The sequence below is a fragment of the Protopterus annectens genome, chromosome 11.part0 (genome assembly GCF_019279795.1).
Source record: "Protopterus annectens isolate FY-2018-M chromosome 11.part0, PAN1.0, whole genome shotgun sequence".
Classification (NCBI taxonomy): domain Eukaryota; kingdom Metazoa; phylum Chordata; order Ceratodontiformes; family Protopteridae; genus Protopterus; species Protopterus annectens.
Window position 1 is genome coordinate 265,939,648 of NC_056745.1, and position 27,097 is coordinate 265,966,744.

Genomic DNA, 27,097 nt, shown 5'->3' on the forward strand with positions numbered 1-27,097 from the left:
TAATGTTCACCTCTTTAGCCACCTTGGGTAAAAAAGAAGAATCTGTATATAAAGTAACTTTGTCTTTATGAAAAATCAAGTATGAGAACTTAGCAGAAAGAGCCTGCAGCTCTGACACTCTCCTGGCTGAGGTAATAGCTACTAGGAAAAGAGTTTTCCGGGAAAGGAATTTTAGATGTATGGTGGCTGAAAATTTAAAGGGAGGATGGATCAAAGCCTGTAAAATAACAGTATTATCCCAAGGGGGTGTAGGATCCTTGACTGGAGGTTGTAGTAAAAATGTGCCCCTAAGAAAAGCTTTACATAACTTAGAAGATGCCAAAGATGCTGAACCAAAACCAAAACCAAAGTGAAAGTTAGAAATGGCAGCAAGCTGTATCTTGACTGTACAGTGACTAGCACCTTCTTTGAAAAGGAAAGCTAGACAGTCTAGGACTACTGAAAGTGGTGCAGTAAAAGGATCAATCTGATTCTGATTCTGCTCCACCCAAACAGAAAATAATTTTCCACTTGCTCTTGTAAATCTTGTGAGTGGAATCTCTATGTGATGAAATCAAAATTTCCCAAATTGGAGAAGACAGCCTGGGAGATCGAGCCATCACTGGAAGTGGAGAAACCATGAGGTTAATTTCAGGGCTTGAAGATTGGTGTGTGAATGCCCCAATGGATGAGACAAAAGATCTGGACTTGGATACAACCTCATCGGGGCAAATCATATGAGACCAAAGAAAGGTGAACCAGATTTGCCTAGTCCAAAAGGGAGCAATGAGGATGACTTTGCTTCAAAACTTGAAAACTTTCTGTAGAAACTTGGGAATCAAGGGAAGAGGGGGAAAGGGATATAGTGGATTGGAGGGTCAAGCATGAACCAGAGCATCCCTGGGGAACTGTCCCTGAGGAGGGGTCAAGGCAAAATACTTGCTGCATTTGTTGTTGAGGGGGGCACAAGGAGGTCACAGCAAGGATAACCCCATTTTAGGAAGACTGCCTCTACCATGGATTAGTTCAGGGACCACTTGTGAGGCATCAGCAGAACTCTGCTGAGTCTGTCGGCCAGAATGTTGGAATCCCCTGGAATGTGTGTTGCCACCAGACAGCGGTTAGAAGAAATTGCATGCTGTCAAATCCTCATTGCTTTTCAACAAAGGGGGTAAGACCTGGTTCCTCCCTGTTTGTTGAGGTAGCAAACCACTGACATGTCTGTTTGGATCGTGATAGTCCCCTGAGGAAGAAAGCTGTATAGTTCTTGCAACACTAGAAGAACCACTCTCATCTCAAGGACACTGATATGTGGCTTGGTCTCTTGGGGTGTCCATGTATCTTGGACCATGTGGGCCAGAAAATGCCCCACCCCACTCCAACTGGGAGGCATCCATGGCTAATATGGAGGATGGGGAGGGCAGAACAAACGGCCATCCTAGAGTCATGTCCGGTGACTGAACCCACCAAAGGAGAGAAGCCCTGCACACATGTGAAATTTTTATGGAAAAACTTAAGGGATTTCAGAGAAGAGACCACTTTACCACAAGGGTCCACTGCAGAATGCGCATATGAAAATGTAGAACAAACAAATGAACTGGGCGGAAGAAACGAACATTCCAAAACAGAACAGGAGCCCAACAGTAGCCAACAGAAAAAGATGTTAATCCCAAAAAACACTTTCTTTTAACGTAAAGTCAATTTAATAAAAATTTTCTCACGTTTTCGTCACTTTAAGTAACTTCTTCAGACACGCAGACAAACAGAAGTTACACAGTTTCTACAGCATTTAAACTGTGTAGCATGAAATCATGTGACTAATAACAGCAATGAATTAAAGGTGCAAAGCACAGTAATTCAAACACTGTTAAAATAAATCTTAAAGCTTACATACTACCTCAAATAAAAGGTGTCTATGCAGTCAGTATGCAATATACAAAGATTATGTTAATGTCATTCGTAAGAAGTTTAAAAATACACTATCATGTAAGGTTTCTTATTAAATTAAGAAACCTTACACGATAGTGTATTTTTAAACTTCTTACTAATGACATTAACATAATCTTTGTATATTGTATACTGACTGCATACACACCTTTTATTTGAGGTAGTATGTAAGCTTTAAGATTTATTTTAATAGTGTTTGAATTACTGTGCTTTGCACCTTTAATTCATTGCTGCTATTAGTCACATGATTTCATGCTACACAGTTTAAATGCTGTAGAAACTGTGTAACTGCTGTCTGTGTGTCTGAAGAAGTTACTTTACTTAAAGTGACGAAAACGTGAGAAAAATTTTTATTAAATTGACTTTACGTTAAACGAAAGTGTTTTTTGGGATTAACATCTTTTTCTGCTGGCTACTGTTGGGCTCCTGTTCTGTTTTGGCATATGAAAATGTGTCATTGTAAGAAGGGGTATGGTTACTGCCATGGAGCCCAAAGCCCACAGAATCAGAGAGGCTTGGGGTGTAGAAGCAGTTAAGATCTGGTTGACACGTGACCTCAGATTTATTACCCTGTCCGATGTGAGATAAACTTGAGCCACCGTTCTGTCCAGATGCGTTCCTATAGTCTATGGTCTCAACTGGGCCCAGGTGAGACTTTTACTAATTTACCATTATGTCCAAGTTGGAAGCTAGATTGGGGAAGTAATCTTGGGCATGAAGGAGAAGATGCCTGGTTGGGACAGTTAGGAGTCAGTCGTCCAGATATGGAAATATCTGATACCTTTGCAGCCAAAGATGAGCTGCAACAACTGCTAGACATTTGGTGAACACCCTGGGGGCTGTAGTGAGACTAAATGGAAGCACCCAAAACTGGTAGTGACCGGTTCCCAGCCTGAAATGTAGAAAGGACCTGGAGCACCTGTCCATTTTGATATGGTAGTACACATCCATGAGGTCTATAGAGCACATCCAATCCCCATCTTTAGGAGGGGTAAGATGGATTGAATCATGACCATCCTAAACTTTGTGTGTTTCTCTGACTTGTTCAGGTATGCAAGATCCAATATTTCTGCAGATCCCCTGTCTTTTTGGGTACTAAAAAGAACCTGGAGTAAACGCCTGATCTGATCTGATTGGGGGGACCTCTTGGAAGACTCATTCTTATTTCTTGGGCAGCGTCCTCCCTCAGACTGGGTGGAACATCAGGGAGGCAAAAGTTTTGTTCAGGAATGTTGGAAATGGGAATGGGATATCCTCTTGATATGATCCGTAGCACCCATTTGTCATTTGTGATGGCCTCCCGGCCTTCTGAGTGTAAGGAAAATTGTAACCCAACTGCTTCCAGAGGAGAGCGGTCAGGCTGGAAAGGTTTGTCTGTGGCAGGTTCCTGCAATCCTTGATTTTGCAGACCCCCCTTGGCTGCATCCACAGTGTCTAATGTTCTGACTATATCCCCATCTGCCTTGGGAGGAAAAGTCTCGCTGAGTGTCCTGGAAAGGGCACTGCAACTTCTGAAACCATGTTTTCTTACTGCCACTCAAGTTCCTAAAAAAGGTCCATTGTGAAGTAGAAAAATGGATCCCAACAGCAGACAGGGTCTTACCATCTTTCTCACTCTGAGTCAAAGTGTCATATACCGTAGACCCAAACAAGGTAGAGTCTTCAAAAGGGGCATTAACGAAGGACTGTTTGAAAGGTTTCACAAAATTGCATTGCACAGCCTCATCCAGGCATGACAGCTAATGACAATGCCTGAACCGACCATCCTTGTGGAACCCTCCGCAGAGTGAGAGATAAGCAACATGGACACATTAGCCAGAGAATGTAGGGTGGCCAACCTAGAGGAAATGGAGTCCTACTTCTCAGGAGGTATGGACCTAGGGACTGAGCTAGAAAGTTACTTAATTAAGTCCCTTTGTAACCGGGTAAAATGAAAGAGACAGAGTTAAATTCCTGAAGAGCAAAGGTAGATAAGACATAGATCCTCTTACCAAATCTGTCCAGAGCCCGGGCTTCTCTGTTCGGGGGGGGGGGGGTGTACAGAAGAGCTCTCCTGAATGAGCTGTTTCTTGGTGGCTGATGCCACAACCAAGGCATCTACTGGGATTCCCTTGGACCAAAACTGTTTGCCAGCTGTGGCACTCAAAATGCTATCAGTATGCTTGGGATGGGTTCTACTGCATCCAGCTCCTTCCGAGCCCTTGAAGACACCAGGTAGATCAGCAGGTCAGCCGGGGGGGGGGCACTCATGTGGAAGATGGGCTGGACCCTAAAACTTCCAACAACACCAACTCCTCCAGGGAAGGAGTTTGGGAGGACCATCCACCCTTCTGGTGAAGGATTTCAAGGATGTCACCAAAGGTGACCTCGTCAGGTGGAGATCTCGGTGACCCTTCACCTTCTTTGAAGTCTGTATCTGTGGTAAGGGATTCTGTAGAGGAATCCACGTTTCTCCTTTTACACGGTCTCTATCAAAGGAACCTCCTTGGGAGGGGCACTTTGAGGAGGTATATGAAGAAATTTGGGGGTCCGCTGAAGGAACAGCATGGAGGCTTTCTGGGACTGGCTGTCCATGTGGTAGCTCATAGGTCTTGGGCACAGTTCCAGACTGGGACAGGGGCGGTTCCATTACAGTAGGTGCTGAGGGTCTCTTGGGAGCAGAAAGGACTCTCTCCACCACCTCAAATGTGGAAGGACTCCAATCAACCTGGGGTGCTGTCACTGGGGCAAGAGGCACTGGAGCAGACACCTCCTAGAATGGACGAGCCTCCCACTCCAAGAGGGTAGTTGGAGAGGAGCTGTTGAAGGCCGAGGCCTCACTAGGAAGAGATGGCTCCAAGAACCCCCACCCAGAACCATCCTCGATGCTCCGGCTCTGAGTCACACTCAAAACCAAAGCAGCTGGAGCCAAGCAAGATGGGGAGAATGCTGGAAGTGAAGAAGAAATTTCTATCAGCTCCGACACCCTGGCACCGGGACCTAATGAGATCAACAACTCCAAAACCAAAAACAAATTGGAGAAGGAGCAACAGGCTGGAATAGGGATAGCCTCAAGTATCCAGAAGTGGATGGGGTAGACACAAGCCCCATCTGGATCTATCTCTCGAGGAACTGCCTCATGAGCTTACCCACATCCCCAGAAGACAGGCTTCGAGAAGACCTAGATGAATCTGAGGATGGGGGACAGGGAGATCTCCACAGAGGAACAGTTCACAGATCACCCAGGGATACCCAGCATGGAAGACCCTGGCTACAACACAGCTGGAGCTGACGCCGGTGGAAAAACACTCACCCAGTAGCTTCAGATGAGGAACAGAGTGGAGGAGAGGAGGAAGTAAGTGAACCTGGAGCCAACCACGTCAGTTCCAAAGACTTAGTCTTCTTACTGGGAGGTTCCGTGGAGGACTGCAAGGGTGACTGTCTCCTGGACTCCTGGCCTTCCTTGGGATTCTTAGCTAGTGATTGGGTCCCTGATGAAGAAGGAACCCCAGTTGTATTGGAAGGAGAAAGCAAGCCCTTTAAAATGAGCTTGCATCTCCTATCAGCCAGACCCTGGGGGTGAAAACCCTGCAGATATCACAAGGAGCTTCCAAATGGAGAGGACTCAAACAGTAGACGTACTCCCCATGGGAATCAGATAAAGAGATCTTCCACCCACAGGTGATGCATTTCTTGAACCCTAAAGGCTTTTGATCAGGCATAGGGGACAAAAAAGGGAAATCCAAGGAAAAAGAGAGCAAAAGGGAAGAAAGACTTTTTTTTTAACTAAGAAAGCCCAATGGACAGCGCCATGAGAACTAGACAGAAAACAAAGAAGATGGAAGGGTAGAAGACAGGCAAAAAGTAGAGAAAAAAATTACCAAAAATGTTGTGAGGAGAAGCTCAAGTGGAACTTGCTGCTGAACACCAAGCATGGCAAACAAGATCTGATGTAGTGTGGGGGGAGCAGGGCATTGTGGGTAGGTAGGAGGAGGTCAAGTTTGGAATCTTGAGCTGTGAGAAGGCAGCCGGTTGGTTCTGTGCATCAGAATTGAGTCCCTCAGATTAATGGAATGAGTTGGACAGCATCAGATCACATTGTTCCAACAGTCTATAGTTATACATGCTAACATACTGTCTACAGTTAATCATGCCATCTCACTGTTCCAACAGTCCACAGTTACCCATGATAACACACTATTCCAACAGTCTACAGTTACCCATGCTAACACACTGTTCCAGCAGTCTACTGTTACCCATGATGACATACTGTTCCAACAGTCTACAGTTACCCATGCTAACACACTGTTCCAACAGTCTACAGTTACCATTGATGACATACTGTTCCAACAGTCTACAGTTACCCATGTTAACACACTGTTCCAACAGTCGACAGTTACCCATGCTAACACACTGTTCCAACAGTCTACAGTTACTCTTGATGGCATACTGTTCCAACAGTCTATAGTTATCCATGCTAAAACTCTGTTCCAACAGTCCACAGTTACACATGCTAACACACTGTTCCAACAGTCCACAGTTACCCTTGATGGCATACTGTTCCAACAGTCTACAGTTACCCATGCTAACACACTGTTCCAGCAGTCCACAGTTACCCATGCTAACACACTTATACAACAGTCTACAGTTACCCATGCTAACACACTGTTCCAACAGTCCACAGTTACCCATGCTAACACACTATTCCAGCAATCTATAGTCATCCATGCTTACACACTGTTCCAACAGTTTATAGTTACTCATGTTAACACACTGTTCCAACCGTCCACAGTTACCCATGCTAACACACTGTTCCAACAGTCTACACTTACCCTTGATGGCATACTGTTCCAACAGTCTATGGTTACCCATGCTAACACACTGTTCCAACAGTCCACAGTTACTGATGCTAACACACTGTTCCAACAGTCCACAGTTAGCCATGCTAACATATTGTTCCAACAGTCCACAGTTAGCCATGCTAACACACTGTTCCAACAGTCTACAGTTACTCTTGATGGCATACTGTTCAAACAGTCTACAGTTAGCCATGCTAACACACTGTTCCAACAGTTCACAGTTACCCATGCTAACACACTGTTCCAACAGTCTGCAGTTACCCATGCTAACACACTTTTCCAACAGTCTACAGTTACCCATGCTAACACACTGTTCCAACAGTCCACAGTTACCCATGCTAACACACTATTACAGCAATCTATAGTCATCCATGCTTACACACTGTTCCGACAGTTTATAGTTACTCATGTTAATACACTGTTGCAACCATTCACAGTTACCCATGCTAACACACTGTTCCAACAGTCTACAGTTACTCTTGATGGCATACTGTTCCAACATTCTGCAGTTACCCATGCTAACACTCTGTTCCAGCAAACAACAGTTACCCATGCAAACATACTGTTCCAACAGTCCTCAGTTAGCCATGCTAACACACTGTTCCAACAGTCCACAGTTACCCATGCTAACACACTGTTCAAACAGTCTACAGTTACCCTTGATGGCATACTGTTGCAACAGTCTACAGTTACTCATGCTAACACACTGTTCCAACAGTGCACAGTTACCCATGCTAACATGTTTCCAACAGTCTACAGTTACCCATGCTAACACACTGTTCCAACAGTCCACAGTTGCCCATGCTAACACACTATTCCAGCGATCTATAGTTATCCATGCTTACACACTGTTCCAACAGTTTATAGTTACCCATGTTAACACCATGTTCCAACTCTCCACAGTTATCCATGCTGACACACTGTTCCAACAGTCTACATTTACCCTTGATGGCATACTGTTCCAACAGGCTACAGTTACCCAAGCTAACACACTGTTCCATCAGTCTATAGATACCCATACTAACACACTGTCCCAACAGTCTCTAGTTAGCTATGCTAATACAGTGTTCCAACAGTCTATAGTTACCTACGTTAACACACTGTTCCAACAGTCCACAGTTACCCATGCTAACACACTGTTCCAACAGCCTACAGTTACCCATGCTAACAGTCTGTTCCAGCAGTCTACGGTTACCTATGATGACATACTGTTCCAACAGTCTACAGTTTCCCATGAGGACATACTGTTTCAACAGTCTACGGTTACTCATGCTAACAGGGTCTATATCATATATTCAAAATTCCAAAATATCAAACACCTTAAGTTCGAACTTAGAATTTCCAATTATGATGACATTGAATGCTCAGAATAGCAAATATTTTCCAAGGGAAAAAATTTGCTGTTCCGAGAAACATGCACACAACACAAGCACACCGAAATAAATAAACCATACACATACATTTAACAAAACCCAACCCTACACTAAACCATACATACATTACTAACTATCCAATTACCTTAACCCGCACCCTACCACTAAGGTCCGTAACTATCGCACACATACCCTACGAAACTATACACAAACAAACTAATTAATACACACACATACAGTTAACAAAACCCAACCCTACACTACACCATACATATATTAATAACTATCCACTTACCTTAACCCGCACCCTAACTCTAATTCCGTAACTTTCGCAGCACAGTGGAGGAAATAGTGAAGCCACGGAACGGCTGACCAAAATCTTGCCCTACATAAGATTTCGATGTTCTGGGGCTTCGCTATTTTCATCCTTTGATGTAGTGGGTTCGATATTATAACTTTCAAAGTTTTACATCTTCGAAGTTATAATATAGACCCATGCTAACACACTGTTCCAACAGCCTATAGTTACTCATGCTAACACAGTGTTCCAACAGTTTACGGTTACCCATGTTAACACACTGTTCCAACAGTCCACAGTTACCCATGCTAACACACTGTTCCAACAGTCTACAGTTACCCTTGATGGCATACTGTTCCAACAGTCTACAGTTACCCAAGCTAACACACTGTTCCATCAGTCTATAGATACCCATACTAACACACTTTCTCAACAGTCTCTAGTTAGCTATGCTAATACAGTGTTCCAACAGTCTATAGTTATCTATGTTAACACACTGTTCCAACAGTCCACAGTCACCCATGCTAACACACTGTTCCAACAGTCTGAAGTTACCCATGCTAACAGTCTGTTGCAACAGTCTGTGGTTACCCATGATGACATACTGTTCCAACAGTCTACAGTTTCCCATGAGGACATACTGTTCCACCAGTCTACATTTATTCATGCTAACACACTGTTCCAACAGCATATAGTTACACATGCTAACAAACTGTTCCAACAGCCTATAGTTACCCATGCTAACACAGTGTTCCAACAGTCTACGGTTACCCATGTTAACACACAGTTCCAACAGTCCACAGTTACCCATGCTAACACACTGTTCCAACAGTCTACAGTTACCCATGATAACAAACTGTTCCAACAGCCTATAGCTACCCATGCTAACACAGTGTTAGAATCCTACCCATCCTTGGCTGCTGTATGTACCTGGCTAGGAGTGTGCTCCGTTTCTGTTTTTTACCCTGCATATTCCCCTTGGGACCTCGCCTGGGTGGATACTTATACCCAACTAAAGTCATCAGATTCTTTCATTGTTCTGTGGTCCGCAATATTTACCTCTCTGCTGTCTTAACCCCTGCTGGGAAGGTTCAAGCAAGTCTACCCAAAGGACATTGTGGAACTGTTTTTTACCCTGCATATTCCCCTTGGGACCTCGCCTGGGTGGATACTTATACCCAACTAAAGTCATCAGATTCTTTCATTGTTCTGTGGTCCGCAATATTTACCTCTCTGCTGTCTTAACCCCTGCTGGGAAGGTTCAAGCAAGTCTACCCAAAGGACATTGTGGAACTGTTTTTTACCCTGCATATTCCCCTTGGGACCTCGCCTGGGTGGATACTTATACCCAACTAAAGTCATCAGATTCTTTCATTGTTCTGTGGTCCGCAATATTTACCTCTCTGCTGTCTTAACCCCTGCTGGGAAGGTTCAAGCAAGTCTACCCAAAGGACATTGTGGAACTGTTTTTTACCCTGCATATTCCCCTTGGGACCTCGCCTGGGTGGATACTTATACCCAACTAAAGTCATCAGATTCTTTCATTGTTCTGTGGTCCGCAATATTTACCTCTCTGCTGTCTTAACCCCTGCTGGGAAGGTTCAAGCAAGTCTACCCAAAGGACATTGTGGAACTGTTTTTTACCCTGCATATTCCCCTTGGGACCTCGCCTGGGTGGATACTTATACCCAACTAAAGTCATCAGATTCTTTCATTGTTCTGTGGTCCGCAATATTTACCTCTCTGCTGTCTTAACCCCTGCTGGGAAGGTTCAAGCAAGTCTACCCAAAGGACATTGTGGAAGTACGTGTATCTGCTGCTACCAAGCTTCTGTAATTTTTTACTCCTTGTTGCTATTTGTGTACGCCATCTCCCCGCCAGGACAGCCAGTGGCCTATACCCCTCTTATCTTTGCCTCTCTACTCTCACCCTCATTCTAATTTCTCTAATCCTTACAGGCTCCTTCCCATTCAATCCTCTTTAGCCCATTCACTGCCCTAGTGACCTAGTGTACTTCTACACTCACCACAAGAGGCTACCCCTCCCCACTGATATTCCATTACTTTACTTACTCCTTGCTTTCTTCCCTTACTAGCCTTTACTTTCATCTCTCACCGAACTCTCAGCCCACTCCACCTATTACATCCAGAACCTTACTTACCCTCTTACAGCTTATTTTCCTGCAATCTAAGCTCCACTGATTGGCTCTCATCCTTCTCCTATTCTTTCCTGCTCTTTTTCTATCCCTCATATCTAACTAGCCTTCCTCTCTTCTACCTTATCTCATTCACGTATCATCCAACCCTACTTCTGACTTCCTCTGCCACCCTCCAGCTTGCTCCTTACTCTGTGAGACTCCTCCCCTTACATAGTAGACATACCTCCTTTCCCTGTTAGCTCACTTCCCTGTTCCTCCCCCCTCCCTCCACATCCGTCTAGAGGTTATTTAACCTCCCCTCACCTTTGGGCGCCATCTTTGAATCCTACCCATCCTTGGCTGCTGTATGTACCTGGCTAGGAGTGTGCTCCGTTTGTAAGTACTCCATGTGTTATTTGTACGCAAGTATCGGGAATATCCCTTAAGGTACACAGACCTGATAGCCATAAATGTTCCATGCTATGCATCATTTCTTTAACTAGCGACTGCATTTCTTGGGTGTTTTAACACTCCTGCTGTGTTACGGAACGCATTTTTATACTATAATGCGATACTCAGCTTAAAAGGTTTGTTTATATTAACAGCGTCTGTATGTAGAGTTTATTCCATAAGTTAACGTTCTGGATAGAGGCTAAAAGATTGGATTCATTCATTCCCTGTATATTCTGGTTTCTGCCATAAAAGTTCTATGCTATGCATTCTTTCTTTAACTAGCGACAGCTGTTCCTGGATGTTTTAACGCTCCTGCTGTGCTAGGAACGCATTTTTACTAAAATGCGACAAGCAGCTTGAAATGTTTGCTCATACTAACAGTGTCTATTCATAGAGTTTATCGCACAAGATAGCAGTTCAGGATAAAGGCTCAAAGGCTTGCTACGCTCATTATCTGTATATTCCTGGTTTTAGTCATATCCTAACAGCTGTATTTATTCTTTAGCGACTGACGTTTTATAGTATCTTTACCCTCCTGTTGTTAAGGAGTGCAACGACTATTAATGCTTATATTAAATATCTTGCTTGAAGGGATCACTGCATAGAATCAGTGCTCTTGCATTTGCAGCGCTCAATACCTGCTTATTTTGTTTTTGCATAATCAACAGCCTTTTACTTAATTCTAGCGACTGCTGTTGTCGAGCGCTCTTACGCTCCTGCTGTTTGAAGAGTACACTGATGAGTAATGCCTGGTTGTTTGTTAGAAAGGGTTACTGCTAATATACTGTTATAGTCAGAAGGGCCCACATGCTACTACGCTATATTGTGTTGCATCCCGCTCCTGTTGAAATATTCTACAGATATCAGTTACTGATTGCATAATATGCCGTCATACACGTGCATATGTTATTCCTTAAGCGCTTGACTAACTACTGTTGTTGGGCATACCAAGGTACCAGGAGAGAAAAAGGCACCGTTTAAATACTGTTTTTGTTAAAGGTCGAAGCATTTACTATATTACTGACTGCGCAACACGCCAGCTTCCACGTGCATGTGTCTTCATACGCACCTGGCTAAATGCTGCTGCAGTGACCTAGCAAGGTGTTTTTCCTGCTTAGAAGTAGTACTATCAAGAGTATGGTGTTTATTAATAAGTGCCTACTGTTGGAACTGACTTTTTTGATGACATTGTTTTGTCTTTTTTAAATTGAATTTGATACAGAGCCCAGTTGTACACTAACTTGTACCTAGCCTACAGTATCCCACTGTATATTTAACCTTTATTGTTTGACTCTATTCCAAATTGTATCTATTGGTAAATGTATCTTGTTCACAACATTTCACTGTTTATTTAACCATTGCGATAGACTCCTTGTTACATTCTATACTTAGCCTTTATTTGCTTCATTTTTAGTATATTGTGCCAACACTACTTCCTTACCTGTCTATCACTACTACTATGGAATACACGCTGTTACTATTACACATTTATTAATCCTCTCTCTATTTTTTTCTCCTCTCTCCAGCTGTTTTTTACCCTGCATATTCCCCTTGGGACCTCGCCTGGGTGGATACTTATACCCAACTAAAGTCATCAGATTCTTTCATTGTTCTGTGGTCCGCAATATTTACCTCTCTGCTGTCTTAACCCCTGCTGGGAAGGTTCAAGCAAGTCTACCCAAAGGACATTGTGGAAGTACGTGTATCTGCTGCTACCAAGCTTCTGTAATTTTTTACTCCTTGTTGCTATTTGTGTACGCCATCTCCCCGCCAGGACAGCCAGTGGCCTATACCCCTCTTATCTTTGCCTCTCTACTCTCACCCTCATTCTAATTTCTCTAATCCTTACAGGCTCCTTCCCATTCAATCCTCTTTAGCCCATTCACTGCCCTAGTGACCTAGTGTACTTCTACACTCACCACAAGAGGCTACCCCTCCCCACTGATATTCCATTACTTTACTTACTCCTTGCTTTCTTCCCTTACTAGCCTTTACTTTCATCTCTCACCGAACTCTCAGCCCACTCCACCTATTACATCCAGAACCTTACTTACCCTCTTACAGCTTATTTTCCTGCAATCTAAGCTCCACTGATTGGCTCTCATCCTTCTCCTATTCTTTCCTGCTCTTTCTATCCCTCATATCTAACTAGCCTTCCTCTCTTCTACCTTATCTCATTCACGTATCATCCAACCCTACTTCTGACTTCCTCTGCCACCCTCCAGCTTGCTCCTTACTCTGTGAGACTCCTCCCCTTACATAGTAGACATACCTCCTTTCCCTGTTAGCTCACTTCCCTGTTCCTCTCCCCTCCCTCCACATCCGCCTAGAGGTTATTTAACCTCCCTCACCTTGGCCATCTTTGAATCCTACCCATCCTTGGCTGCTGTATGTACCTGGCTAGGAGTGTGCTCCGTTTGTAAGTACTCCATGTGTTATTTGTACGCAAGTATCGGGAATATCCCTTAAGGTACACAGACCTGATAGCCATAAATGTTCCATGCTATGCATCATTTCTTTAACTAGCGACTGCATTTCTTGGGTGTTTTAACACTCCTGCTGTGTTACGGAACGCATTTTTATACTATAATGCGATACTCAGCTTAAAAGGTTTGTTTATATTAACAGCGACTGTATGTAGAGTTTATTCCATAAGTTAACGTTCTGGATAGAGGCTAAAAGATTGATTCATTCATTCCCTGTATATTCTGGTTTCTGCCATAAAAGTTCTATGCTATGCATTCTTTCTTTAACTAGCGACAGCTGTTCCTGGATGTTTTAACGCTCCTGTTGTGCTAGGAACGCATTTTACTAAAATGCGACAAGCAGCTTGAAATGTTTGCTCATACTAACAGTGTCTATTCATAGAGTTTATCGCACAAGATAGCAGTTCAGGATAAAGGCTCAAAGGCTTGCTACGCTCATTATCTGTATATTCCTGGTTTTAGTCATATCCTAACAGCTGTATTTATTCTTTAGCGACTGACGTTTTATAGTATCTTTACCCTCCTGTTGTTAAGGAGTGCAACGACTATTAATGCTTATATTAAATATCTTGCTTGAAGGGATCACTGCATAGAATCAGTGCTCTTGCATTTGCAGCGCTCAATACCTGCTTATTTTGTTTTTGCATAATCAACAGCCTTTTACTTAATTCTAGCGACTGCTGTTGTCGAGCGCTCTTACGCTCCTGCTGTTTGAAGAGTACACTGATGAGTAATGCCTGGTTGTTTGTTAGAAAGGGTTACTGCTAATATACTGTTATAGTCAGAAGGGCCCACATGCTACTACGCTATATTGTGTTGCATCCCGCTCCTGTTGAAATATTCTACAGATATCAGTTACTGATTGCATAATATGCCGTCATACACGTGCATATGTTATTCCTTAAGCGCTTGACTAACTACTGTTGTTGGGCATACCAAGGTACCAGGAGAGAAAAAGGCACCGTTTAAATACTGTTTTTGTTAAAGGTCGAAGCATTTACTATATTACTGACTGCGCAACACGCCAGCTTCCACGTGCATGTGTCTTCATACGCACCTGGCTAAATGCTGCTGCAGTGACCTAGCAAGGTGTTTTTCCTGCTTAGAAGTAGTACTATCAAGAGTATGGTGTTTATTAATAAGTGCCTACTGTTGGAACTGACTTTTTTTGATGACATTGTTTTGTCTTTTTTAAATTGAATTTGATACAGAGCCCAGTTGTACACTAACTTGTACCTAGCCTACAGTATCCCACTGTATATTTAACCTTTATTGTTTGACTCTATTCCAAATTGTATCTATTGGTAAATGTATCTTGTTCACAACATTTCACTGTTTATTTAACCATTGCGATAGACTCCTTGTTACATTCTATACTTAGCCTTTATTTGCTTCATTTTTAGTATATTGTGCCAACACTACTTCCTTACCTGTCTATCACTACTACTATGGAATACACGCTGTTACTATTACACATTTATTAATCCTCTCTATTTTTTCTCCTCTCTCCAGCTGTTTTTTACCCTGCATATTCCCCTTGGGACCTCGCCTGGGTGGATACTTATACCCAACTAAAGTCATCAGATTCTTTCATTGTTCTGTGGTCCGCAATATTTACCTCTCTGCTGTCTTAACCCCTGCTGGGAAGGTTCAAGCAAGTCTACCCAAAGGACATTGTGGAAGTACGTGTATCTGCTGCTACCAAGCTTCTGTAATTTTTTACTCCTTGTTGCTATTTGTGTACGCCATCTCCCCGCCAGGACAGCCAGTGGCCTATACCCCTCTTATCTTTGCCTCTCTACTCTCACCCTCATTCTAATTTCTCTAATCCTTACAGGCTCCTTCCCATTCAATCCTCTTTAGCCCATTCACTGCCCTAGTGACCTAGTGTACTTCTACACTCACCACAAGAGGCTACCCCTCCCCACTGATATTCCATTACTTTACTTACTCCTTGCTTTCTTCCCTTACTAGCCTTTACTTTCATCTCTCACCGAACTCTCAGCCCACTCCACCTATTACATCCAGAACCTTACTTACCCTCTTACAGCTTATTTTCCTGCAATCTAAGCTCCACTGATTGGCTCTCATCCTTCTCCTATTCTTTCCGCTCCGTTGCCTCTGGCTCACTCCGCCTCCCTACCCTGCCCCCAATTCCCACCCGCCCAGCACCTCTAGCTATATTTGCTCTTCTTACCACACCCACTTCCTCCCTACACCAATCCATCACCAATACCCTTGACACACCCAGTATCTTCTATTCACCTCCTTGTTACCACACCCTCTAATTAACTACATCATCACACTCCAGATCTACACTTTAACTCTGATAACTGAACCTATCTTTCCACTTACACCAGCTTTCTACCTTTCTACCACCTCCTTCTTAACTCTGCACTCCCCACTACAGTCTTCGCCTATACCACCACATCCTCCTATATTTACCTTTAAAACATACTTAATTCATTTAGCTTACTACTAACTAAGTAACCTTGATCATCATGCTTTTAAAACCTTCATCTATCTCTATTTTACTATTATTATTTCTAAACCTTTCCTATCTTCACTACCTCACTCAACCTAGAAAGTGCCACCATTCACGTCTCTATCACACAACCAACCTTCAAACTTCCCCCCTCTCACACTCACACTCACCTATCTCTCCCCATCTATTTCCTATAAAACAACACTATTTCTTCTCCTACAAATTACTCATTTCTCCTAACCTCTCCATCCCCACTACTACGAAAAACCCCTTCACCACCACAACAGTACCCAACTCTTTTACTAAACTACTTAATTACCTCTCCAAACACATCTTTCACCTAGCTTCCTGTCTCTTATCAGGAGATATTCATCCCAACCCAGGCCCCTTTACCTCTACCACCATACACAAGCCTCTATTACTTACTTCTTTAAACTCCCAAAGCATAGTCAACAAAATAGCAACCCTCCATGCCTGGCTCACATATAATAAACCTGACATCCTATCTATCTCAGAAACATGGCTAAAACCCTCTATAAAAGACTCCGAAATAATTCCACCTAACTACTCTATCATTAGAAAAGACAGGTCCCACAAAAAAGGCGGTGGTGTAGCTCTCTTATTTTCAACATCCTTGTTAATTACCCCTCGACAAACCTATTCCACAATTCAACAATGCTGAAATACTCCTCACCCTCCTACAAGTCAACAAGCATAAACACATATGTCTTGTATCTCTATATCCCCTGGTGACAATATCTCTACATTAGAAGACATCCTCTCTTGGCTCTCCAACAACATTAGTAATGAAACCATAATTTTAGGTGATGTAAATATCAATTGGACCTCCATTCAATCTCCAACCAACCCCTTAACATTAACCTATATAACTTCTCCCAGCTAATCAACAAGTAACTCGTCCATCTAAAACCTTTCCTGTGGCAGTATATTAGATTGGATCCTTGTCTCACACCCACACTATCACTCTGACAGCGGTATTCTTCCCGACGCCTAAGTGATCATTTGCCCATCTTCACTTATCGACTCCTGCATCTCTCAATTCCCCACACTTATATTACTACCCGCAACCACAAAATTTCATCCCAACAAACTTTTCAAATTCTCTAAAAGCGATTAATTGGAACAATCTAAAGACACTATCCTTAGATGATGCAGTCTCCCACTTTAACTCTACATTCTTAAAGATACTTGATTCCCAAGCTCCCTTAAGGACAAAGCGAATAAAAAATAACTCTGCCCCCTGGATTACCAAAATACATTAGCAGCCATGCGCCTCAGAGATAAAGCCTGGGCACTTTACCAGAAAATTAAGACCACCAAATCCCACATTGAATACAGAACACTGCGAAACAAAGTAAAAAAGCTTACTATCTCTGACAGACAAAATTATTTCTTTACCCTTCAAAACAATAATAAAACAAATCCACAGAGATTCTGGAAAGGAATCTCTACCCTCCTTAACCCTAGCAAACCACAAACCCCCACCCCTGATCCAAATGCCCCAGACCTAGATTTGGCTACTCAATTTAACTCCTTCTTCATTGACTCTATTAGCAAACTAACTTCCTCCTTTTCTACTTCCACCTTATCATCCAATACCCCCTCACCCTCTCCCGCAAAAACACCACCATGCACTTCTCTTACTTCCCCATTTCCAGCTACTAACTCCTCACCCTCTCTAACTTCCTCATCATCCTTACCAGTATCAAATACTTTCGCTCCCCACTCTGCTCCCTTCTCATTAAAACCTATATCCACTTCTACAATAAAGAAACTCCTTCAAAACTGAAGCCCGCACTAATGCACCTGATAACATCCCTCATACTTCCTAAGCATAGCTGCTGATGGAATTGCCTATCCCATAAGCATTCTCATCAACCGCTCAATCCTGGAATGTACAGTGCCCCAACTCTGGAAACAAGCCTTCATCATCCCTCCATAAAGGTGGAAAAACTGCAGTGTTAACAACTTCCGCCTAATTGCTATCCTGTCCCCATTTCTAAGCTACTAGAGAAATGTGTCCAACTTCAACTACTACCATATCTTTTAGAAAATAACCTTCTTACATCTACACAACATGGCTTTAGGCCAAACCATAGCACCATGACAGCCCTCCTCTCCTTTCTTGAAACCATCAATAAAGCACGTGATTCGGGAAAATTGTCTCCACCCTACTACTTGACCTTTCTAAGGCCTTTGATACTATCTCACACAGTCTGCTCCTAACTAAACTTTCCAACCTTAACCTTTCTCCTTCCTCTTTAAACTGGTTCTCCAGCTACCTGTCAAACAGACACCAAGCTGTAAAATGGAAAAAGCCACTTCCTCTTTTCTCAATACCCCCACCGGAGTTCCCCAAGGCTCCATACTTGGTCCTCTCCTCTTTAACATATTTATAAATGATTTTCATAAATCTATCCCATTCTCTGACATTATCCAATATGCTGACGATTCTACCATTATCTGCTCTGCCTCATCTGTCCCTAAGCTTCTAAAGCTCACACAAGAAGCTTTCTCAATTACTGAGCATTGGATGAAAACAAACCACCTAGCTCTAAACGCCTCTAAAACCAAACTTATGGTATTTACCCCCTCTAAAACTACTCCCTTCAATACAAACAACTTCTTGATTATAAGTCAAAACAACTCAATTCTAGAACTAGTGTCCGAAACTAAGTTACTTGGTGTCCAAATTGACAACCAGCTTAATTTCAACTCTCATCTTCAACTAAATATCAAAAAAACCCACCAAAAGCTGGGTATGCTCTACCGTCAAAACCATTACCTCACAAAGACCTCTAAAATCGCTCTCTCCTCTTCCTTTCTTATTCCCTCCCTGCTCTATGGCTCACCTCTCCTAACAAATCTTCAGTCCTCTCTAAAGAAACAACTTTCCTCTTGCTACAATAAGATCGCCAAGTTCGCTACCGGCCACAGGTCATCAACCCACCACTGTTCCTCTCTTCAAAAACTAAACTGGCTTGAACTTCCTCATCAGCTCAACTACATTCAGCTCACCCTAGCCCATAAGCTCATAAATAACCCCTCTCTCTGTCCCTCCCTGTCTTCTGCTTTTAAGTTACATCTACCAGACAGAGTCTTAAGGTCTAACAACCAAAACCTACTAGAAGTACATAAACCAACACCCCCCCCCGGCAAATACCTTCTATCCTCTAACCTAGCCGTCTTTGGAACTCACTCCCACCATCCATTCGTACCACCTCTAATCTTTATTCATTTAAAAATCTCTACACACACATCTAAAGTTGCAATGGGAATGTTCCTGTTCTCATCCATCATAAAAATATGGAACTCTTAATCCTTCATCCATTCTTAAGCTTTTCAACAAAGCCTATTTATCTTATCATTCCCTTCATAACTACATTCATTTATAACAAAACAACTCTACCTCTCTAAAGTCATACACAACTCACATCTATTTTACCTATTTCTATTACACTGTATTATATGAATGTTACCTAAAATGCAAAATCAATGACTGTATCCTATTTTACATTTGTATAAGTATCTAAGCTATCTATTGTTTATTCCTACCCTCTGGTTTGTTTTAAGGGCTTTTTAAATTGTTTGTACCTATTTTGTGTGTCTGTTTTTTGGAGCTTTTCTCCCCAGGACTCCACTGAAAACGGGTTCTTTTAGGCCCAATGGACTATCCTGGTAAACCAACTGCAAATAAATAAATAAATAAATAAAGTGTTCCAACAGTCTACGGTTACCCATGTTAACGCACAGTCCAACAGTCCACAGTTACCCATGTTAACACACAGTTCCAACAGTCCACAGTTACCCTTGATGACATACTTTTCCAACATTCTACAGTTACCCATGCTAACACACTGTTCTAATCACCCTCATTGAATGTGATCTGTTTAAGTGCTGTTGGATTAAAGCCTTTGCAGAAATTTACATGGCTTTATATATGGAAAATTGAAAAGTATACACCGCTTGTTAATGCTGTGCATAATTTAAGGCTGATGAAGCTCTGACAAGGGAGAAAGCACTCTTTTCTTGGTTTAATTTGATAAACCACATTTTAAAGAAGCAGTACCAGCTTTTAAAACAAAGTAAGCAAAGTGATCTTTGACATGGATCTTACACAAACTGTTTTGGCAATGGTCTATTTTAATCATTTGTATACTGAGATCAAGAATAATTGTTCTTGTACTAGTTTTTCCTTTTTTTGTTTTGCTCTTCGTAATGAGAATGTGCACTACCCTTAAGGCTGGAAAGGCTAGATTTTCTGTATATCCCTCTCTGTATATTTATATATATATATATATATATATATATATATATATATATATATATATATATAAATATAAAAACTATATATATGCATATAAGGTACATGACACACGAATGAAACACACTCCGTAAAGTGAAACTAAAAGAAAAAAATAAATTACTGAAAACCTAACCCAATAAAAAGATAAAAGCAAGTGCTTTTACAGGGGGGCCAGGTCCTCCCACACCTTTGCTATCTTTAATATACCAACTCTGAGGTTGCATAATGTCTAAGAAAGAAGAAAACTCCACTAATACCATTATTCAGCTTTCTTGCAAGAATATCAGCCTCCCACTTAATCTTTTCAAAATTCATTCGATTAGATGAATTTACTCTCATCGCAGAATGTATTTAAAAGAATGATAATTAGGCATCTGTGGTGTTTCCATATATTTATTTATTAAGTTTGTTTACAATGATCACAACAGACCATTTGAAGTCACAGCCTGGGTGAAGAAATTCACAAAACAAATAAAACTTAACAAATTCATAGACAAAGAGCAATCACAGAAGGCAGATAACCCCACTGACAATCGATACCTCGATACCATATGTAAATATTATTAAAGAGTAGAAAAAAGAGGGTCAACGTAGAAATGATGCAGATGAGGAGGGAGTTAGGCACGTATCCAGTGGAAAAGCACTTGCAGTTGGATTTTTGATTAAGGTGTCTTTTGAGTTGATCTCTGAATGTGAGGAAAGAGAAGGTTTCTTTTATGTGAGGGGAAGTGTATATATATATATATATATATATATATATATATATATGTATATATATATACATATATATATATATATATATATATATATATATATATATATATATATATATATATATATATGTATATATATATATATATATATATATATATATATATATATATATATATATATATATATATATATACATATATATATATATATATATATATTATATATATACAAATATATATATATACATATACACACACACACACACACACACACACACACACACACACACACACATATACATCATACTGGCTGGACATCAAGTGGAATGCCAATAGATAAAGAACAACAAAACTGCACCATATGTCCATTCCTAATAGTAACTTTTAGGACAGAAAAAAGTGTAACTTAATACTAGCCACAAATAGTGATGCAGGGACATTTGAAGTGCATAAAAGAGTAATTTAGCAAATAGAATTAGCGCTATGAGCACTTAAGAAGCTTCAGACTCTAGTCCTGTGTTTAACTCTCTCTCATTTTCCATTTGTCAAGAAGCAACTCACTTAACCAGACTGTGCTGACATGTTGCTCCTGTAAAGAGGCAGTTGGACTTACTGAGGTTTATGTGGTTAACAAACGAATAAAATAAAACAAAACTATATGACCACAGTTTTTACTTTATGCATGCAAATGATGTTACTTGCCTTCCTGCCCCTATATGAACATTGTGAGAGTTGTGTTTACGTTCTTGGTATTCATTTAATTCTTTCAGAATAAATGCTGTGCTCTACCAAGGATTCATTCTGTCCCCACTCCTGTTCATGATTTTGTTAGATAAGATGTCCGTCAAGGTTGAAAGGGCACCTTGTTGAGAAGCTCTAAAGTGGCACCCATATTGTAAACAGATGATGCTGTTCTTTTGACTTCATTTGACTGTAACCTCTAACTTGCAGCTGAGTGGCTTGCTGCTAATTCTGACACAGGTAGATTGAGAATAAGCACCATCATACCAGAAGCCACGGTGCTCTCCTAGGATAGATAGGATTGCTCTTTTCTTGCAGAAGATTTGTACAGCTTCTGTAAGTGGAGGAGTTTACCTACCTTGGGGTAATTTTCATGAGTATAAGGAAGAAGAATCATGAGACTGACAGACAGATTGAGACAGTAGTTGTAGTCATGCAGACAGTGAACAGAATAAATCAGTCATGGTGAAACAGGAATTGAGTTCTTGGATTAAGATCTTGCTTTACTGATCATCATGCAGCCTCATCTTCTCATGTTATGGGGGCAATAGTACTAGTGATGAAAAAATAAAAAGACCAGGGATATAAGCCTTAGAAGCATGGCTTCACCATAGGATCATTGAGATTAGCTTTTTATCAGTAGACCCACTAATGCAAGTTCTCAGATCATAAAAAATAAAGTGAAAACAAAAAAAAAAAAGCAAAATGCAAAAATCCTGTTGTCTTTCAAGCACTGCTGCAATGCGGCTTTCAGCAAAATGCAAAACTCACTGTTACCATACAAGAGTTTTTTGTAAGGGGCCTTTCAGCAAACTGAAAAACTCACTGTTACCTGTCATGCATTTTTTTCAAGGGGGTATTCAGTCTCAAAGTGGAGGTTTTACCCCTTACACCTCTGATACTACAATCCCAAGATAACTGGAAAAGCGGAATACTCAGGGATACTGCAGCCTTGGATTTAACATATAGCCTCTTCATTCTCACTTGCAAATCCATAGTTCTGAAAATCCCAAGTGCAGTCCTCATTCTTTCAGCATGTACCCAGTGTGACTAATCTCCTTTTTAGCTGGAGGTGATAGGAACAGAGAAAGGTTTGGATTAGAGGCACTGCTCCTCTGGATTAACAAGAACCATATGAAGTGGTTTGGTATATCATAAGGATGTCACTGGGTAGTTTCCATTGGAATTGCACCAGGCATGACACACTACATGAATTTCTCAGCACAGATCTAGTACATACTGGATGAAGAGTTATAACTGACTTCACAGATTTGGGGATCTCGCAATACAAGCTAAAACCTGTGGCTCAGAAAGGGAAACTATAGTTTCCCTGTTAAGTCTGTTGCCACTGGAAGTATATATATCAGTACACCTGCTGAACAAGCACACATTTCAGATATTGTGACCAGAGTTAGAGCATAATCAAATGGGGCAGTAGGCGGGGCAAAGTAGCAGGCCCCTCCCCCACAATGATGTGCTCTCAGATAATTATCAGTTTAATAAGTGGCAATTAGCACCAGAAAGATCAACTAATTAAGGAATCCACTTACCATGGTACTGTCTACAAATAGAGGACTGTACTGTGACTGCGGTCATGTGATTCCCAAATAGCAGTTTCACATCCACATTTCAAAGCCACACCACTAACAGACCCACTGAGTCATGATATGGGGCTCCCTACTAATGTTATTAATATAAATGGTGAGAGAAAGGGAGTATAGAACAGGCAGACTGGGAGAAGAGCAAGCAGATGAACATACAGAAGACACAGGGAAGGAAATGTATGGGGTGTGGAGAGAGAGAATATCATTTTTTTGGGGGGGTTGCTTTCGTTTTTAAAAGAAGAGTGGGGGGAAAGATGTAAGGGGAATGCAGAAGAAAGAAAGAAAGTGGTCAGAACGACATTTGGTAACAGGGTTTACAGAAAAAACAAAGACAAACACAAAGACCAATGGGGAAGTGCTGGCACAAATGGGGAAACACAAAGGATAGACATATACAGACAGTGGGAGAATATTTAGTGATGGGAAGGACTTGTCTACAAACAGTGAGGGGAAGTGAACCACAAGGAAGGGCTTTACCATGATGGGGGAATAGAGTGGGGTGATGGCTCCCTTTCACAGTGCTCCAAACAGCACTCAAGTTAAAGGTCAATCCCATTTTTAACAGCCTTATACACGGGTCTTATCTTAGTTTCAAATGGGACAGTAGCAGGCAGTGGTGTGACTCCTGTTAGCCACTCAAGGAAATTCTCTAGGTGATCAATAGTGGCATAAAAATGCTGATTTATCAGTGATGTCATTACCTCCTCCTCCTCCTCCAACTGCTGTTAGGTAACATACTAGGGCCTACTGGCAGTGTTACCAGATGGTGTGACAACACTCTCCTCCAGTCATTCTCCTCCAGCCACCTACCACCAGAGGCCATCAAGGAACTGTCCATGATGTACTCTGCTGTATGACCAACATCACCCAGCAGAGAGGCAGCTCTGGTTAAAAATGGAGACCAAGCAGCAGATGGAAAGGAAGGATGGTATTGTGGGTAATGCTGCAAATCACAACCACCTCTGTGGCTGGCACTGCATAATAAAGTGTCAGAAATGGAGGGAAATGAAACAACAAATAAAAATATAAAGGAAAGATAGCAATAGAGACAGATACAAATTCACATTGCTAACACATCTGAGTTTGACTATTGGCTATACAAGTAGCTACAGATGTGCAAAACATTCACTATACATGCACTGGTAATACATATAATAATTATGAAAATGCAGGAGACTTTGCATTTGGAACAAAGAACCAAACCAAAAAGATAAATGCAGTGGTCAGAGTCCATACAATCCACCAAGGATCCACAAAACAGTCTACAGACAACAAAGCTATATCTAAACCACTTAGTTTATTAAAATAAGTTTGTATCTAAAGCACTAGTTTTATAAAAATCAGTTAAGTGCTTTCATCCCTACCTGTGACTTCATTAGAACTGATTTAACATTATATTCACTAACTGTGATATACTTTAAATTGGTCACATGACCAATAATGTTGGATACTAAAGAGACATATCATAAAACATAAGTTAGAATCAAGAAATCAAAAACTGTTCAGTGTATGTAAAATAGCATCCTCTACTCACAAATAAAAACTTGCTATAAGATTAAAAATACAAGTAAAAAGTCAAGAGTTTGAATTGTATGCTATAAATAATAAGCAATGAAAAAATTAGCACTAGTAATAATCTACTCTAAATATAACACATAGATAGCAGCTCTAGATGGAATATTGCACAAACCTATGCAATATGAATAAGAAAATGGACATTGTTTTTATAATTTAGCTGACCTGAGTTTTAACATACTATTAATTATGTTAATTCAGGCCAGGGGGTTCTGATGCATTTAATTTAACTACCAAAATAATTAATAAAAGTCTACTTGGAATTCCCATGGCTCACCCCTAGGATTAATTGAAATCTCCTTTAGTACAAAAAAAAAAATCAGAAACGTTTTATCCCCAGTACATATCAAAGTATACTTATATAATGCATTGTCAAATTTATTTTTTATATTATAGTTGTGTTCACAGATACATCTTCTCAACTACTGTCTGCCTTTCCTATATAAAAAGTTTGACATGGGCCACAGAAAGTGAAATGTGTAACACCCTTTGTTTCACAATTAAGCTAATGATCAAATTGGAAGTCAATTTCTAAACCCATTAGTCTTAATGTAGTGCCAACAAATACAAAAGGGCATTGTGGGTATGCACCATACTTTGTCACGCCTTTTCTGTTCCTTGCACAGTGCCCAGTATTGACTGGCTAATATTCCAATTTCTCTTTAATGTTCTTGCTCCTTTTATATACAAATTTTGGATAGTTTCCAAGTACTCCCTTAACTTCACTATAACATTTGAACAACCTCCAGTTGCTTTCTCTACAATGCCTAACCTTAAGCGTCAGGATTATATTATAAAAGCATGGTCCTTTCAAAGGAGCCATCATTGTTGTTCACAATTGCTTTGTTTCTTAAGTTAGCTTTACCGACACCCAATAATGGCATAAATGTATCTTTTCTGCACTGTAATATTTCATTTTTTGTATTATCCAAGAGGTGGTCTGGATAGCTCCCTTTGTCTGAATGCAAACATCAGTAGATGTAATTCTTTTGATTAAGAAATCAATCTACATGACTACACCATCTTTCCCTTAATAAGGATTCTTTTTAGGAAATCAAAGTGATTACTCTGTTAGTATAAATAGTTATTTGAAAAAGTAGGTTTATGATAAATGGTTTATTTAAAACATCTTTATCAATAAAAATGTCCAAATAATTCTCACCCTCAAATGAGTGCGTACAAGTGAATTTGAAGAAAGGCACCATGTATTGAACATATCCAAAAAAATGATCAGATTTTTCAATACTTATGCTCTGTAGTAGAAGAATGTCATCAAGAAAATGTTGATAAATTTTAAAATGCATTTTGTAAGTGGAGTTGAAAATGTAGTGCTTTTCCCAATATGACATCACTAAATTTTAATAGAGTGGGGCATAAGCTGTCCCCATGTGAAAGCCACTCATTTGTCAAAAATATTCCCTTTCGAAGTAAATCAAATTATTATATAACATCATTTGCATAAATGTTAATATTGTGTTTAATATTTGCTTTCTAAATGGTATCATGCAACCATTGTAACCCCTCAACATGTGGGATTACTGAAAACAGATCAACCCCATCATGCGTGATGAAGAGATCGTCACTGCTATACAGATCATTTGTAACATTGCCCAACAAATCCCAAGAATCTTTTACCAGTTATTGAACTTAAGTACAAAATTCTATAAGTACCCATCAATATACACTGGTAAAGGGTAGGTCTTTGAACTTGCAGTGGTCACTATAGGGTATAATGGTGAATGTATAAATTTTTTATGAATCTAAGGTATTTCAAAAATGAACAGTACTACAGACAAAAGCATATGCAATATGAAGTCAGATCGGGGGGGGGTGGGGGTGCTGGTGATTATGGATGCTGTCAAATATTTTAGTAGAATGTCTGATTTATCAAACAATGAAATGCAATACCAATAGATCTCAAAAAATGAAATAAGTATAGCCCATCATGAGACTGATTTTATTTTGCATGATATAGTCTGCCAGGATACCACAGTTACTGAATTATTTAGGTATCTTAAGGTACAGTCACTGGTAATACCACATGAATCCCAGCCGCCCACCTTAATAAAGAGTGCTAAACCTAATATTGCCCTGCACCTAAGTGTAACATGCAGCATTCCTTACAAAAGCCCTTTCTACAA

At 40.8% G+C, this 27,097-nt stretch overlaps 1 protein-coding gene and 1 long non-coding RNA gene across 3 annotated transcripts in view; one reads left to right on the forward strand and one right to left on the reverse strand.

The window, feature by feature from the left end:
* LOC122815322 (protein mono-ADP-ribosyltransferase PARP12-like) overlaps window positions 1–27,097 on the reverse strand; it is a 289,865-nt gene that overhangs the window by 123,906 nt on the left and 138,862 nt on the right. The window lies entirely within an intron of this gene.
* LOC122815323 lies at window positions 10,123–15,609 on the forward strand. Its single transcript, XR_006366948.1, has 3 exons — window positions 10,123–10,238; window positions 12,552–12,721; window positions 15,024–15,609. It is a non-coding gene; the product is annotated as an uncharacterized LOC122815323 (long non-coding RNA).